The following is a 17,985-nucleotide window of genomic DNA, read 5'->3' on the forward strand; positions in this document are numbered from 1 at the left end:
AAACCAGAGAAACTTATAATATTTTAGTCATTAAAATACCGTACATTTGGTGCCAGGAAGGGGGAAAAAAAGATCAATAGAACTGAAGGGAAGACTAAATTCATGACAAAGAGTGTAGGGAAATAAATTCATCAGCTTGAGAAAAATTGAATCATTCCTCACACAATATGTTAAAACATATTTCAGTGATATAAACCCTGCCAGTAGAGAAAGTGGTACTTCATCGACTTAGAAGAAGCTACAAGATTAAAGTGCGTGTGGCTGTGGTAAGGACAGATTTCTTAAGTAAATCTGAAGAAAAGACTAGGAAACTTGGATGTGATAGAATTAGCAATGTCTTATAATAAAGAATGCCTTGGCTGCAATCGTACAAGTGCCATAGAAAATAGTGTGGTTGTCAGAAGGTAAAACCGTGCCAGGAAGTTGGTTAAGGTAGAGCAGGTCAAGACCCGTAGACTCGGAGGCACACACCTGAAACTTAGGCGACTGGCCTGAAACAAGTGTCATCCTACTAACATAAAAGAAATGTATCCTATGGTCATTTAGGCCCAAAACAGAGTTCTCCATGCTAATGAGGTACCTAGAGGCCAGGAGGGATTAGCCAATAAGCTTCTCTTCCCAAACATTTCTCCCTGCAAAAGTTATTTAATCTCAGGTCCATTCTGAGAAATGGGTATGGTATATTATGCATCCATTTCCCCCCATGAACAACCAATAAACTATTTAGAACCATGAGCTGTCTCCTTCATCAAGATCTGCTGTGGGGAGCCATAGATAAGGCATTCGACTACAGAGCCGCAGCTTAATTCTTCAGTAGAAGGCCACAAATGCCACCAACCCTGCCTCTGCCAAGCTAAGGACAATCACTGCTGGAACAAGCCAGAGCTCCACCCACCCACCCCCAGCCCTGATCTAGACACTGTCCCCAGCTCTCAGGCCCACAACTTCTTTCTCAGCTCTTTTGAGACTCCTAGAAGGTGCCTGGATGTCCAAGAGTCAGAGAATTCCACAGCCCTGGCCTCGTCGCAACCCCAGGGACCCACAAACCAGCTCTGGATTTCCCACATCTCAGACTGTCCTATTCCAGCTACTCCCCTCCCCCAGAGTGGTATATCAGTGCTCCCCTGCAGCCCAGCACCCACCCTGAGGCTGTGAGATAAGAGAAGTCATCCCACCTTCCCACGAGGCCATGCCCAACAGTCAACCGGATGTGGACCCACAGTTGATCAATTTTCATTTATCAACTTGATTGAAATTAAGAAACACTGTGGTGGTTTGACCAAGAATGGCTCCCACAGACTCATATATTTTGAATGTTTAGTCACCAGGGAGTGGTACTCTTTGATAGAATTATAAGGATCAAAAGGTGTAGCCTCATTGGAGGAAGTATGTCTCTAGGCTCTGAGGATTCAAAAACCTATACCAAGCTCAGTCAGTCTCCCTGTCTTTCTGCTGCCTGCGGATCAGGATGCAGAATGCTCAGCTACTTCTCCAGAACCATCTTCCCACTATGAGGATAATGGACTAACCTCTGATACTGTAAATGAGCCCCAGTCATGGTATCTCTTCACAGCAATAGGACACTGACTAGGAGATTAGAATGACCCACTGTTGGTTGTGTTGGTGAGGGGATTTCCAATACTTAGTGCTTGGGGACTCTGATCCAAATGGATGAATGAATTTCTGGATGAGTTCATAATATGATGACAGTATCAGTATCGGGAGGTGGTAAAGGTTAGGAACGGGGCCTGGCTAGAGGAAATAGGTTACCGGAGGCATGTAATAGGCTCGTGTATTTGAATACTTGGTCTCCCAAGTTAATAGAGGTGCTTGGAAGAAGTCTCAAAACCTTTAGGAGGTGCAGCCTTGCTGAAGGGAGTCTGGTGCAGAGTAGGCTTTGAGATCATATACTCTGACCCTACTTCCTGATCATATACCTTCTGTGTTTCTGTGTCTCTGTTTCTCTATTTCTCTCTCTCTCTCTCTCTCCCCCCCCCTTTCTCTTCTTTCTCCTGGCAGCCATGCTGTGAACTGTTCTCTGTTCTCCTACCTCTACACCCTCCCCACCAAAAAAAGCTGACTCCTCTATTCTGAAATTATGGGAAAATAAATATTTCACACCTTTACTTTTGGTTGTTCTCGAGCACTTTGCTCATAGTCATGGTGATTCAACACGAATATTTACAAATAAGCAGAGAATATACATTTCACAGAAAAATAAAACACAAAGGCAAAGCAGGCTAGAAAAAGGTGCTGGAAGACCAGTGATCAATAATATAAAAATAAGGAGACACCAAAGGGTTTTTGTGACAAGTCTTTGAGGCTTGACACTCTTCTCTGAGGTCATCTGATACAAACATTCCAGACAGTGTGGTAGCTACATCTGACAAAGATCAAAATGCACATAAGTATATGATACCTGCATATTTTATCCCTTATTTCTATTGGAAACAAACTAAATGTCCATCAAGAGAAAATGGGGAGGTGATACTTGCCAAATTTAGGAAACAAAAATAACACATTTCAAGAAATCACAGTAAAGTGACTCTGTCTTGGTATACACAGATCTCAGATACATGCTCTCTTACATGCTCTCAAACAAGTGAGATTCACAGTAAGATCTAATATCAATTTTTACAGCCACACGGTATAATATATACATGTGTCAGAAAGGCTACAGCTGAATTAAGGCCATAAAGACAGGGAGAGGAGAAACTGGCAATAAGGATGAAAATGTACAGAAAACAGCAGGAAAATAAAAGCCGCAGAGGCTGGAGACTGTCTCAGCAGTCCAGAATACTTACTGCCCTTGCAGAAGTCCTGAGTTCAGTTCCAAACACCCAAGTCAGGTCCCTTACAGCCTCCTGTAACTGTGACTAACTCCAAAACATCTGCTGCCCCCTGGTGACCTCCACAATCACTGCTTTCACAAGCAAGCATGCATGCTGCGCGCGCGCGCGTGTGCACACACATGCACATGCGCACAAATAAAATACAGCTTTTAAAATGTGGGTTTTTTTTTTAAATGTCAAAGCTTTAGACCAATATCTCACCTAAGAGAAGGAACTATCAGTGATTCAATCCAATCACGTGCACGGACATCCTTCCTGAAGAAACTATAACAATTTCCGATGCAAACCAGAGGACATGGTTGAATAAAAAGTATTCAGTGTTGAGAGAATGTGAAGGGAATTATACTGAAAACAATTCAGGAAAAGCAAAGCGAAATCAAGGCCCTAAATTGAGAAGAATCTAAAACCAGTTAGGGCTTCTATTACAGCGCTGGATGAGGAGGAAATACACACGTAATTGAGCTAACTCGTTATTACCTACTTGAGTTAATTTTCTTTTGTGCTCTAACCATCAAAATCCCAGCAAATTAAGACACAGATCCACCACTCTGCAGTTTTATAGGCTCACTGTTTCACAATGAGCTTCACTGGCTGAAACCAAGTTGTACGCCGCCCTTCCTTCTGGAAGCTCTAAAGGAGAATCCATCTTTGGCTTTCTGACTTTTCAGGCAGCTGACCACATTCCTTGGCACTTGGAGCCAGTCTTCCATCTTCAAGGCCAGGGAACCTGCATCTCTGTGACTGTCATTTGCATGCTTTGGTCTCATGAGGAAGACATTAATGTTTTGGGTCTAAAGAGGAAGATCTCTCTCTCTCTCTCTCTCTCTCTCTCTCTCTCTCTCTCTCTCTCTCTCTGTGTGTGTGTGTGTGTGTGTGTGTGTGTGTGTGTGTGCACCATACATCAACACTGCCTGTCTTCCTGAGTCATTCATTCTCCACCTTATTTTGAGACATGAACTCACACTAAGCCTGGAAATCTAGAACCCTGCCTGCCTCCAACTCCCCCAGGGGCTGGAATTACACACAAATACTCTGTCTTGCCTGAAACTTTACATAAGTGCAGAGATCCAAACTCGGGTCCTTGGGTTTGCCCAGCAAGTGCTTTACCAACTGAGCCGTCTCCACCAGCCACAGACATGGATATCTTTGGAGAGCCATTATTTTGCCTGCTGTGCCACTGTTGGAGAAAAATCAATAGATTTGATATGAACTTGATAAATCAAGAAACAGCCTGGAAAGCATATTCTTTAATTACCTGAAGGCAGCCACTAGAACAAAACACAGTAAAGCAGAGACATGCTTTATTTCTCTCTGAGGAGAGGGTCCGGAATAGAAGAAAAGACTTGAGAGATTCTTGCATTTAACTAATGTTCCTCTCGCCCCTGCCTAACAGATGTACTTTTAATATTTTAACTGTATTGACATAATATCTTGTTTCCCTTTGATCCAGCCCTTGATTGTAAATGGCTTTCTTACCAGTATCTTCTCAGTCACTCCGTTTGCCAACAGCCTGTCACTCACTGGCTCACTTCAGTTTGTGAAACATACTGAGGTTTGCACCTTCCGTTCCATACTTGCTGTGTCCTCTGTGAAGATCTTGTCCCCATGGTCCACGTGGATGACTTACTTACTTTTTCTTAGGCATGAATTCATGAGTCATTCCACTGAACCCAGAGGCTTGCTTGACAGCACCCGCTCTCGTCAGTCACGGGACCCTCACTGGCTTCCGCTTGTTTCTATTTTTCTCCATTCATTCATTACATGTATTTTTGTATTATTATTTTTTTACTCAATTCCAATTTTTTTTCTCAAGGTCTGTAAAGTTTTAAAATCATTGACAATGGTTTTTAATCTAGTTTGGTTACTCATTGTGAATTCAGGGGAGAGTTTGTTTAGTAGGCACATAGGGAGCTCAGGATGTAACTGAAGAATGAAGAAGAGGATGCTTTTGAATTCGTCATCGGATGCAAGTTGTGTTTGGGTACCTCCTAGAAGGGGAACTCACCATCTCAAAACCATCCTTTTCCCATTCTGAGAACAATATCCATCCTTAGAGATCCTGGCATGGAAAATACTAAATATCTAACTTATCTTTTCCATCACTTCATATAACTTTATTACAACTTACAGGGTAGGGATACTGGTATAATCAATACACAGCTACATATTTCTATCTTTATAAACTGTGAGCTCATGAGGAAACAAACAAACAAAGAAAAAAAACAAAAAACAAAAACAAAACCACATGGTTCTTTGCTAACTTTATTGAGAAGTGGGAGGAGAGTTCTCTGTTGCTGTGAAACAAGAAATAAGTGGCTTGTGCTTCGAAAGAAGGTGGGCCAGGTGTGATAGTGTTCACCTGGAGAGAAGAAAGTCACCGCTTCCCTATCATGGTGAGCAGCCATGAATTGCCTGTGCATTGTAATTGGTGCAGTTACTCTGCTTTTTCTTAGTCCACTATACACACAGCTCTGGGAGAAATGCTACCTGCCTGCACTGTTCACCAGCATTTTCCAAATGCCTAAAGAAATGTCTGAGATTTGATAGACAGCCAACAGATACTTCTGCAGAAAGGAAGGAAAGAAGGGAGGGAAGAAGAAAAGCATGGGTTACAGGTAATTTGGAATACCAAAAAAAAAAAAAAAAAAAACCCAAAAAACAAAAAAATAACCTGACTTCAATCATTCTGATCATGAAATAAGTTACAAAGATTTTACTATTTCCTTGATTCCCATAACCTCAAATCTATGTTAACTAGAATAGACATTCTTAAGAAAACAAGAAATTTCTGGAAATGTCTAAATGATCAGACTTCCCGGCTTAAGACTTCATTTTATCCGTCATTTGAAACATGGCCAACTTTGTGTGTGTGTGTGTGTGTGTGTGTGTGTGTGTGTTGGTATGGGTGTACACATGTGTGTGCAGGCCTGAAGACAAGTTTAGCTGATTTCCTTGCATGTCATCCACTTTGCTTATTGAATAGAGTCTCTCACTAGCCTGAGGGCCTATTAAGTTGAAAAGACTGCCTGGCCAGGGAGCCCCAGGAATCTACCTGTTTCCACCTCTCCAAAATTGGGATGGAAGCATAAGTCCCCACACCTGGCTGGCTTTGTTTGCTTCTCTGTTTTGTAGTTGTTTTGGTTTTGTTTATGTTTTTGTTTTTGCTTTTGCTTTTTGTTTCGTTTTTTACGTGGAAACAGCTCTGGTTCTCATGCCTGGAAGGCAAGCATCATCCCAACTGAGTCATTCCCCCCACCCCCCAAGTCTAAACATACTGGTGCTTAACTGTTGGAACATAGAAGATAAAACGACAAGAAGCAGAGGTCACCTGCCAAGTTTTAATATGCTGATTGCCTCTTCGACTTGTTTTGGCCAATTTGCTCAGGACTTCTTGGCCCAAATCAACTGGTTATTCTTCCAGAACGAGCAAAATAGTTTAAAACTATTTTTTTTTTTTTTTTTTTTGAGATGGGTGACAAATAGGGCTGTTTTGCCAAATCTCTACTGCTTCTGAATTTCTCACTGGTGCTTCAAAAATTGATTTACCACTCAAGCAAAATCTTTTGAGGGTATATGTAATCCCTAAAACTCTGTAATCAGCTCTGATTTCTGATTAGAGCTAAAGCCCGACCAACGATTCTGTTCATTACAAGTGTGAGCAATATCAAAAGAAGCCAATTTTAATAAAAGTATCTGTCCAAAAAGATATGAGAGGCTTCCTCCTTCTGTTGTGATAAATACTTCCAGGTGGTATTTGATGGACAATACGAGCTCTGAGCAGCTGGCATTCAGAGAAGAACTTGAATTAGAATTTCAGATCACGCTGGCAAGCCTGAGTGATTCTTTAATTCTTCAAATGGAACACACTTTGCTCCATCTTACAGAGAATTCTGACTCTAATTAAAATATCCCGTATGATACAGAAGAACATACACTATGATGATATAGGAATAGGATTCTTCCTTGCTAATCCCTACCTGATTCGAGTTAGCAGGGAAGGGGGGCATCCGAAGAAAACCTCTCTAGTTGTTGTTATACTTCATCAAAAGAATGAAATGTTTGCCAGTGGGAACAGAGAGGTTCAGGCTGTTTATGAGAGCCAAGCCTTCTGAAAGGATGCTTTGGGTTGCCAAGCAGATGCAAGCATGTTTCACCTTTGTATTTAAAATGAACACACCTATCTGCTTCTTGATTGACTAGATTTCCCCTAATTTGTTTTTTCAAATGCTTTAAGTGACAACTTCAGGAAGAGCCCACCTGGGAAAACTCATGTCATTAAAAGAAGATACAACTTGTTTTTATTTGGTGACTGGAGTCTGCTTATAGAGATAGATGAAATGTTGCCCATGTGAACTGTGGAGGTGTGGCTGTTGTACCTAAGAAAGAAACAGAAAAGGAGGATGTTTACTCTGCTCAGGGTTTCAAGGTGTTCAGTCCACAGGTGCTTGAGCAAAATATCATTCTGGAAGCATGTGCAGAAAGAGACGTTTATAGTGGTCAGGAAACAGAGAAGGAGGGACCTGGGGACTGGAGTCTCTCCCTCTGTTACCTACTTCAACCTATACCCTCTTAAAATTTCTAGAACCTCCCAAAATTATGCCACTGGCTGAGGACCAAATGTCCAATATGAAACTATATGGTATATTTTAGAATCAAGCTATAACACCATGTGATTAAAAATGCTTCATATTATTGAAGAGAAGAATAGTGCATGACATTAAGAGCTCTATAAGGATGATCTATCCATCACCTTGGAGAAGAACACAAAGCAGAACTTGTCCTTAGTACCCAGACTGATGGAGCTAGACAAAGCTTGCAAGATACCTACAATATATATACACACCTCGGAACAAATAACACCATTAGATTTATAAATACTCCAGGGAAATTTCATCCTGGTTTTAACTAGAGAGAAAATGGCCCTGTGGGATGAATATTCCAAAACGGTTCATGTTTAAGAAAATGTTCTATGATAATGCCTGGCATGATTGCATACTGTTCAAAGACAGCCAACATTTGAGCAGATGATAAAAAGAACATGCATGTCTTGGCCCTGGTGTCTGCAGACACCTTCTCTTCTGTCTATGAGAGCTAAAGAAGCAGAGGCTCTAGCCCCAGTCAGTACTATCACAAGCTGAATTTGGGATTGCAGACTTCCTTTTGGCCCCTCTCAGTTAAAGAAATCATTCAGTGTATGAGCTGTTCAGAAATTTGCTGTGACATCCCCAGGGGTCAAATCCAGCATGAAGAGGGGATTTTGTTTTCTTGGCAAGCATTTGAAATTCAATGTTTGATCAGATTGCACATTTTAAAATTAGGGGAAAAATGTGATATAAAAAGCCAAATTTTAGATGTCTCTTGAAAAATTGAATATGGCCAGTCTGCAGCTTCATTTAAGTTTAGAACATTGACTGGAATAGAAAATTAGTTTCCCTACAGATGGATCACAGAGTCTGAGTGAGGGGTACTCCTGAGCACTTGCCACCAAGCCTAATAACTTAGATCCCTAGGATCTACTGGTGGTACAGATTGGATTCTGGCAAGCTGTCCTCTGAGCTCCACATTCCCACCATGACATGTGCACACCCACACAAACATATAAAGACATAGTAAATAATGTGATTTCTCAAAAAAAAAAAGGCACTTAAATCCACATAGATGGTTATTTATAACTGATAAGCTATTGAAAAAGATCATGGTTTTCAAGAGTCACTAATCATGGGAAGGATGATCACCCCAATTTTTTTCCTCCTATAATTTGTCTCTTGTATGCATTTCCTTTGAGGCAGAAACTCAGCAGAATGCTCATTTTTGACAGTCTAAAATTATGTATAATATACAAATGCATACATGTGTATATGCAGACACGTACCTTCATCATATCTTCCTTGTCTTTGGAGACCTCATCTCTGGGCTCTGATGATGATTGTCATCTGTCATCTTGCAGCTCAGCATCCAGCAGCTGAGATACTCAGTCTAAATCAGCTTACTCTTGCTCCTGTAAAAATGCATAGCCCCCAGGGCTTAGCAGCTCTATAAATACAGTGTTTTAAGGCCCCAGAGGTCACAAAGCCAACACAATTCTCAAAGCCAGTCTGAATTTCTTTTTCTGACTTCAGTAGGGTGAATTTGGTTCCTGTTTTTGCTAGTCTCTGGAAGCCATCTTCAATCTCAAATGAAGAAATGTTGTTTATGCCTGTCTCTCTTCCTTGTCTCCATATCATCCTGACCTCAGCCAGGATAGGGTCAAGAACCCTTTGGCTCCCTTTGAGAATGCTGGAATGATCTCTCTCTCCCTTTGGGCCTTCAGTTTATTCATAAATAACTTTTGCCTTATTAAGAAATAAGTCTAGAAACCAGCTCATGGAGCCATCATTATGTTCATCTGTAAACAAACCGCTTCTTCCTGTATCCTGCCTCTGTGCCAGCATCTTAGGTCCTGCTCTTCTCTAGAAGGGCAACCTTGGATGTGAAATAAACAGCCCTTCTTTTGTTGCATCGAATCTTCTGAGATTTACACTCACTTTTTAAAAATGATGTTGACAGTCTATAAACTAGATTCCTACCAGGAAAATGCCAGATCTCAACTGTTTTATTTAAATAGCCAGTCACATTTAAGTGAAAAAAAAATGGCATCCCATTCCCTGTAATATGCTTCCTGTTGGCCCTGCATAAGAAGTGAAAGAGTTAATCTCTTATTGACACATGCATACATACATGTACATACACACAAGTATGTGTGTATGTATATACACTGAGGATAGATAGATGATGGATAGATTATAGGTAGATGGATAGAAGAAAGACAGATGCTAGAGATAGATGATAGATAGATAGATAGATAGATAGATAGATAGATAGATGATAGATAGATATGATTGACCGATAGAGCTAGATAGACAATAAATACTTTTTGTTCTGCTGACACAATACTCATGAGATAAAAAGATAGAAAATAAACAATAAAATAAACAATAAAAGCAAACACATAATCTAATAAATGTACATACACAACATATATGCCTTCTCTCACATACACAAACATATATGTTTTTATCCAATTAAATCATTCCTAATTGGGTGTGTGTGTGTGTATATGTGTGGTGGGGTGTGGGTGTGTGTGTGTGGGTGATATGATGTTTGGTTCATGTGCACTTGTGGAAGCCAGAGGAACCAACCTCAGGAATCTTCCTCAGTTTCTCTCTACTTTGTTTTCTGTGACAAAGTCTCTTGCTGGGGCCTGGAACTCACTGATTAGGCAAAGCTTGCTGCCGAGAGAACCCCTGGGATCAACCTGTCTCCAGCTCCTCATACTAGATTACAGATTACAAGCAAGCATTCACACCATGCCTGCCTTTTTTACCTGGGTGCTAGGACTTGAACTCAGGTCTAGATGTTTCTATGGAACTTTCTCAAGTGAACCAGTGCTGATTTTCTAAATACATTTAGCTCTGTAAAAGTGTCAATATTTTTTCTCACTGCAACTAAAATTACATCTAACGCCTGCTGCATATTCTAACCAAGTTGGGCAATCTCACATATTCTGAGACACCAACCACTAAACCTACCATGGACAGAGCCATGAGCTGAGAGACAGTGCCACGAGGGAATCGTTTTTCTGTCACATGTTATTTCTCAACCAAATACTATCAGGTTCACCAGACTTAGGAAAAAAAAAACCCAGAACATCCAAATATGAACATTTGGAAAATAAGACCTAATAGAATGAAGAAGAAAGTGGGAATGGCTTTGTTATAAAGAGAAGGGGGAAAGACAAGAGGCCACTCTCCCGCTTGATCTGTACTGTCTGTAAAATCATCAGAAGCTGACAGAAGGACTCAGCCTATATTCTGATATTTATCAGCTAGTGAGCATCAGGGTCAGATGACAGACAACCTGATCTAAAAAAAAAAAAAAAAAAAAAAAGCATTTTTTTTTATCATCTACTGAAGAATTCTAAATGGGTCTTATTTATTTCTTCACAAAAGAAAAACTTTGGTTTCCTTCCTATGACCAAACACTTCATTGAAGCTCCCTAAAGAATCTGACAAGAAAGACTGAGAAGATGCCTGTGGATAAAGGTGTTTGGTGCCACACCTGAAGATCTTAATTTGATTTCTAGAACACATTTGGTGAAAGGAGAGAACTGACTTCCTCGAATTGCCCTCTGACTTGTCTTCCACACTTAGGCACATGTGTATTCGAGCAAAGAAATAAGTGTAATAAATTTTAAAAAAAAAAAAAAAGAAAAGAAAACAGGACTTGATGAGGTCTTATCTTCAGCTTATTCCTTTGTGGGAATGTTCACAAACATGGAATGAGCTCACTCAAGCAAGGAAATGCCATGCCACTGGGCAGTCAAGATGAAGCTGAAAGACCACTTTTCTAGAGGATACCTGAGATGAGGCATTCAAGTTGAGTCTATTGCTGTGGCTTGCATGTGCTTTGGAAGTATGCCAAAGGTCTGTGTGCTGGAATGCAGACTCTCAGTTTGGCCCAGTTGGGAGGTAATGTAGACCTTTAGGAGGTGGGGACTGGTGGGAAGCTCTGAGGTGACTGGAGGCTGTGAGCTCAGAGGAAGTAACTGAAGGTCTTCCCCCAAAAACACAACCTCCACACCCCTGTAGTTGGGAAAGTTTGAATTCTGACCTTCAGTTCACTTCCTGTCTAGAGATGTGAATTCTTTTTCTCTGTTGTATGCTGTTCTTATTGCCTGCCCCCTCTCCCTCCCTCCCCCTCACTCTCCTCTCTCTCCTCTCTCACTCCCTCTCCCTTTTCCCCCCTCTCTCTTTTTCTTTTCTTCAGAAATTTACCCCAGTGGAAGGCTTGCATACAGACCACATGGGAGACTTTTTTACCATTGAATAAGAAGACAAAACCCTAAAGTGTCAAGAAATCAAGATGGCTCTTTACCAAGAAGTAAGAGTGGTCAACAGCCATGGGAAATAGTGATGAGTGTCATTAGCAATCAAAACAATACAAAGAAGAACCCTGGAGCCATGAGCTGCTGCCCCATCTGCAAGAAAAGAAAACTCAGAACTAACCGTCAGTCGAACACATCTGACTCTGTACAAATGTCAATGTTTTTTTTTTCACTTCAGCTAAAATTACATTTAACATGTGCTGCATATTCTACCCAAGTTGGACAAGCTCATATGTCATATTCTGAGACACCAACAACTAGCCCTACAATGGACAAAGCCATGAGCTGAGAGACAGTGCCTCGAGAGAGTCACTTACTGTTACATGCCTGGAAAACCACTGGCCCTCTTCTTGGTCTCTGCCTTTGAACTGGAAGAGCACCCCAGCCTTCCTGAGTGGCCAGCTCCAGAGACATTGTGACACTTGTCCCTTTCTATAGTAACTTGGTTGCTCATAACAAATCACTTTCTACATATCTGTATTTTTTAAACTCTAACTCTACTGACTGTTCACCTGGCTATCCATCATCCACCAGTCTACCCAATATCCCCCAGTAGATATCAGTCTATAATAGAGCTACCTAGCCAGGTCAAAAGCTGTCAATCATCTATAAATGTATTGATCATCTATCTATCCACAACTATATAGCTACCATCCTACCATAACTACTGTCTGTTATCTATCAGCTATCTATTATCTATCTATCTATCTATCTATCTATCTATCATCTATCTGTCTATCATCTATTATTTATCTTAGTTATCACCTACCTTATATTTCTGTCATCTGTCTGTCATGCACCTGAAACATCCAAGACTTCAGAGAGTACTTTTCTAACTTACTTGAAATGTAGCATAGTCACATGTAATTTCTTAAGCACTCACCAAGTCCCAAGGGGGGTACTTATTTTGCATATAGCAAACCCCTGTGCATAATTATACCCAGTAATCTCCATCAGAGCAGCCATAACACTGATCACACATCTGCTCAGGGAACTTGATCTCCTTTCAGCATCTACCTGCCTTATCTATACTGTCTTCCAACCGTCTGTGTGTGTACCATAAGAATGGCTTGTATTTAAGGAATAGGTGAGCTATCCCTAATCTCAACAGAGTCAAGAGAATAAAGTAACAGGCAATCTTTCCTCTTTAACGTGCATCTGGAGAAACTGAATATAACATTAATTTAGTGCATGCCTGGAGGTCGTGAGTGAGTCAGAAATAAAGTCAGCAAGTTAATTTCCATCTCTGCTGATTCTCACAGCACGCTGTGTGTAATTCCCAAAGACTTGAGACTAGAACAGCAACAAACTCACTTGTAGGTAATACCATTTATTTGATGCTTCTAAGCAGTTCCCTTCAGGGATAAACAAGTGTGTCTGTATCTATTTAATAAGTCTAAATTGTACAAAAGAAATAGTCCTGATATCTCTACTTTTAAACACCAAAATTATACTGCCATCAACTTTACATTTGATATTTGTGTGCAAATTGATCCAATAGATACAAATATTGGTGTGCTATATTCTTATTAATAGCTGGGCAGCCATGAAGCTCAGTAGTGTTCTTAGAGACACATAGTTACATTTAATTATAAACATAGACACTAAATTTCTGAATTATTTGAATGATCCATGTGTTACTTTAAAATAGATCACTATAATATGTTGTTGCTGATGCCCAAAGGTCACACGGTGAACCCAAATAGGTTGCAGGGACAAGAGCTGAGTATCCAGGAGATGGGCAGCAAGAGGTAACAACCCTGAAGTTCTTGCCCTCTTCTGGTCCCTGTTCATCCTCAGGGGAAGAAAGAAACAGGCCTTAGGTAAATGTCTCCTATTGGCTTTCTCTCTTTCTTTCTCCCCAAGCCTCTGCTTCAAACTAAACTGAAACCCCTTGCATACCTGACCTTAGTGGGGTGAGTCTCCTTCACCCACTACTTCTTTTGTCTGTGCCTTGGATATCACCATTGCAGAGACTCCTACTTACTAGGTAACTTGTATTCCGTGCTTAGATGGTCATTTCTAACTTTGGCAGCTCTGACTTTACCTTTCCATAGCAACCCCTCTCTGTAGCTCCTGAGAGGTTGTTGGAATACCTACCCCTATCAAGGTTCAGTGACTACAGATAGACCACTCCCCTTCATCCCACTTGCACAAATACCTTAAACAGCTTTAGTCCAAGCCCAGCATCCAGTGAATGCTCATGAGAGAATTAACACTGTTCTTGGGGGTGGCCTTGCAAGTGTATGTTCAGAACACTTAATGGAGTGGAGAGATGCAAGGTAGCTCAATGGGTAAAGGTTTCACCAAACCCAGTGACATGAGTTCAATCCCCATGAAAGAGATAACCGACTCGTGAAGGTTGTCCTCTCACTCTCTATGACACCCCACTCTGCACACACAAAATAAGTGTAAAAATTAATAAACACCACTTCATGACCTTTGGGTTTTCGACCTAACATCTTTCCACAGGTTTTATTAGACAAGTTGACCCACAAAGCTTTCTTCACTGTTAACAGTCCTCAATTTTCTGAAGATGGCGGAATTGGACACTCTCTTAGAGATCATGTTAGCAATGTCTTCTTTTTCTTTTCTTTTTTTTTTTTTTTTCCTCCTTAAACTGAGAGAAATAAGGTTCAGGGAGATAAAGCTCCAGCAAGCTTTCCGATAGGATTGATCTAGCACCCTAGTCCCTTGATTCAGGCCTGTGTTCTTCTCAGGTACTAACATCTAACTCCGCTGGGCAGAAAAGCAGGATGCTTTTCCTAGTCCATGTCTCTCAAGGCCTATAACCACGTCCTTGACATCTCCTGATTATAACTCATACCAGACAGCTTACCTTTGCTTTAATAAACTCCTCAAAATGGCATTGCTGACACACACACACTTTGGAGAACATTCAAATATTGCAGTTCTTGCTATTTCCTCAAGCCTCAATTCTCTTGCTTCCACCGCCTTAGGCTCCCTTGAAATGCATCTATTTTTCTACTATTCCAACAGGAATTTTTTTTCATCTCTGGACTGCAGAACTAGCCCCATGTGCATGTTTATATCAATGTGCAATCAATCAGAGCTTATTCTTTTTAAAATAGTTTTCTTTTTAAAGACCCAAAGCCATTTTGCACATTTTTTTTCCCAAGCTCTGAGTTTTGAATTGCCGGTTCAAACCCATTGGTCACTTGGGAAGGAAATTAACAATCTTTCTGATTGCAGATCAAGATTGTCCCTTCTTATTATAATTGCTATTATTTTACCATGAATACAAACGTATTCTGGGTATGTAGAATTATAAAACAACAGTTTGGTATTGAGATTCCAACAAATAGCTGATACATAGCTTAGAGAAGGAACATCCGAGAAAACAGTTCTACTGAATAGAGCAAAAGTTGAATGGGAACCTTTGACAGCATAGAAAAATGACTGAAATACCTTACATCTGTGCCATAGTGTCAACAAAACATCCTGTACCTTGTGCAATGTGAATGAGAGATAACAATGATGGAAATCAATAAAATATTACCAGTTTGCTTGGCTCTGGTAACCTACGAGGGAGTGGCTTTTAAAACCTTTCAAGTTCTTGAATTCAGGGTGTTCAAGATGGTTTATCATCTTGGTCTTAACTTACAGACAAGCGTTTACAAATCTGTAAAAAGCCACTATAGCAAAATGCCTGTTACCTAACAGCAGAACAGAGTCCAGCGGATGAAGGACACACGAGGGCATGGCAAGGTTAGCAAAAACAGGAATAAGGGCAACTGACATCGCTTCCCCATGTTAACAACGGACATGAGTTCAGTCAGTGATGAATAAGCCTGAGTCACAGGGTTATCATAAAATGTTCTGTTTGAGAGAAGAAATCCTGTGCCCATTTGCTTATCTGAGCTTATAAATTTTAATTTTAATGTTCTCATTTATTTCCTTATTAGTTCATTTGAATACATGCCTAAGGTACAGTTCGGCCTCTTATTTATACCATTTGAAATTGATGCACATGAAGACTGCTTTCCAATGCTTACATTTATCATTAAAGGAATATATATATATGTATGTATGTATATATATATACATACACACACACACGTCCAACTCATTCTGTCTAATGAAGATGACTTGATACAAAAACTATTGGTTCCTTTATACTTCAGTCATTTATGAGTATGTCTGTGTGTGTATGTGTGTCTGTATGCCATGTACATGCAGAGGCAAGAAGAGGATGCCAGATCCCCTGAGCTGGACTTACAGATGATTGAAGGATAATCTCAAGTCTTTTATAAGAACAGCAGGTATTCTTATTTACTAAATCATATTCCCAGCCCTTTCTTTTACTTTTACATATGTGTCTATGTATAAGATATATCACATATATGTTATATTGGTATACTATGTATTGGCAATATATAATATGTATATATGTAATATAGATATATAAGGATATCATCTGATATTTGATTAACATATTTATTGTATAATGTTCAAATAAGTATAAACATGTCTGTGTCTTCAGACGTTTGTCATTTCTCTGTCATAAAAATATTTAAAATTATTTTCTTTACATTCATTATTACTGAAGAAAACACCAGAGTTGATTTCCCCTGAGTACAAGTTAGAAGTCACTAATGGCCCTTAAGCAGTTTTTCACATTTTTCACTTTTATTTATTTCGTGGGCACACATGCACATGAGGAGGGTGTGCCATGAGCATGCATGGTATTCAGAGAATAACCTACAGAAGCCTTTTCTGTCCCTGCTCCATGCGAGGTCTGAGGACTAAACTCCATTCGTGACTCTTGGCAAGAGTCGCCTAGATTCACTTAGTCATCTTGGCACTATTAAGTTTATAGTGTAGTTCAACTCAAAAACTTTCTTCCTTTAGTATTAATATCTTCTTGTGCCCTATTACTAAAATATCTTGACTGCTCCAAGGTCATTGTTGTATCCCTTGCTCTTTCATCTATAAGATTTATTGCTTAATAATTAATAATAATGATAACAGTACTATTATATATTATAATTATATATACTTTTATATAATTATAATTCATAATATACAATGATATAATTATATAATAGAAATATATAATATTTATATAATTCATATAACAAAATAAAATATATTATTTATTTCTATATACTCATATATAAATTTATATAAAAAACAATAGAATATAAAATATATAATTATATAATATAAAAACATATGCAATTATAGTATATTATTGTTATTGCTATTATTATTATGAACAGTAATAAGTAAGTGCGAGAGCTTGAGTCATTGTTTGGAAAGCCATGAAGGTCAGAGGCAAACAAACATCCTCATTCATGGTCCTCTGAGCAAAACTAAGAAGGAAGCCAGCTTGGGGAAAGGAGAGAGATGTTCCCACAGTGGAGTCATTCACCAGATGAATGACTGAGGGTCTTTTCCCTGCCTGAAAAGGAACCCTTGGTTCAGCAGAGGAAGAGCTTCCTTCACTCTTGGTCTGTGGCAGCTTTCATTCTCCCTCTGTGTTTGGCAGGAATGATACACAGCCCTGAGCAGACAGAAATAGTGGCAAGCTGCACCCTCTGGATTCCAGTCCCCATGCTGGCCTCAGGCAGGGTAAGCCTTAGCCCTTGGTCACAGCTGGAATCCAAGACTCTTAATCTGACAATTTGACTGCTCTCTGGCTCTCTTCTAGAGACTACAGGCTTTCTTCTCTGGCTCTATGTAGCCTTTTATTTTTCTGTTGTCTGTCATAGCCTTCTTGTCCTCTCTCTCTCTCTCTCTCTCTCTCTCTCTCTCTCTCTCTCTCTCTCTCTCTCTCTCTCTCTCTCTGACTTTCCCTTCCTGCCCTGGCCACTCTTAGACTGGCCAGCTGCTTCTTCAGCTGTCAGACAACTGTCTGCCTGACCAGGAACACAACTGCTGCTACTGGGACTGTACCAGGTGTCTGTCTACCTCTGACAGAACTAGGCTGAGGAACCAAGGAGCCAGATTGCACAGTGGACTCTTTAGGGGCTGGGTCACTCATTGGGCTGCTTGGTCATGTGGCAGCAGATGCTATGGTCAGGATAACCCATCAGGGCCATGGCTACTCAGTGGGACACCCTCATAGTCTGACATCACTTCAGCTGTCAGGCAGCAGGTTGCCACACTGCCTCATGTCTTAGCTTGCTGGCTGTTCCATTGTCTCTGTCTCTGCCTCTGTTCTCTGTGGACCCTGCTGTCAGCTCA

This window comes from Arvicanthis niloticus, chromosome 18 (genome assembly GCF_011762505.2).
Source record: "Arvicanthis niloticus isolate mArvNil1 chromosome 18, mArvNil1.pat.X, whole genome shotgun sequence".
Taxonomy (NCBI): Eukaryota; Metazoa; Chordata; class Mammalia; order Rodentia; family Muridae; genus Arvicanthis; species Arvicanthis niloticus.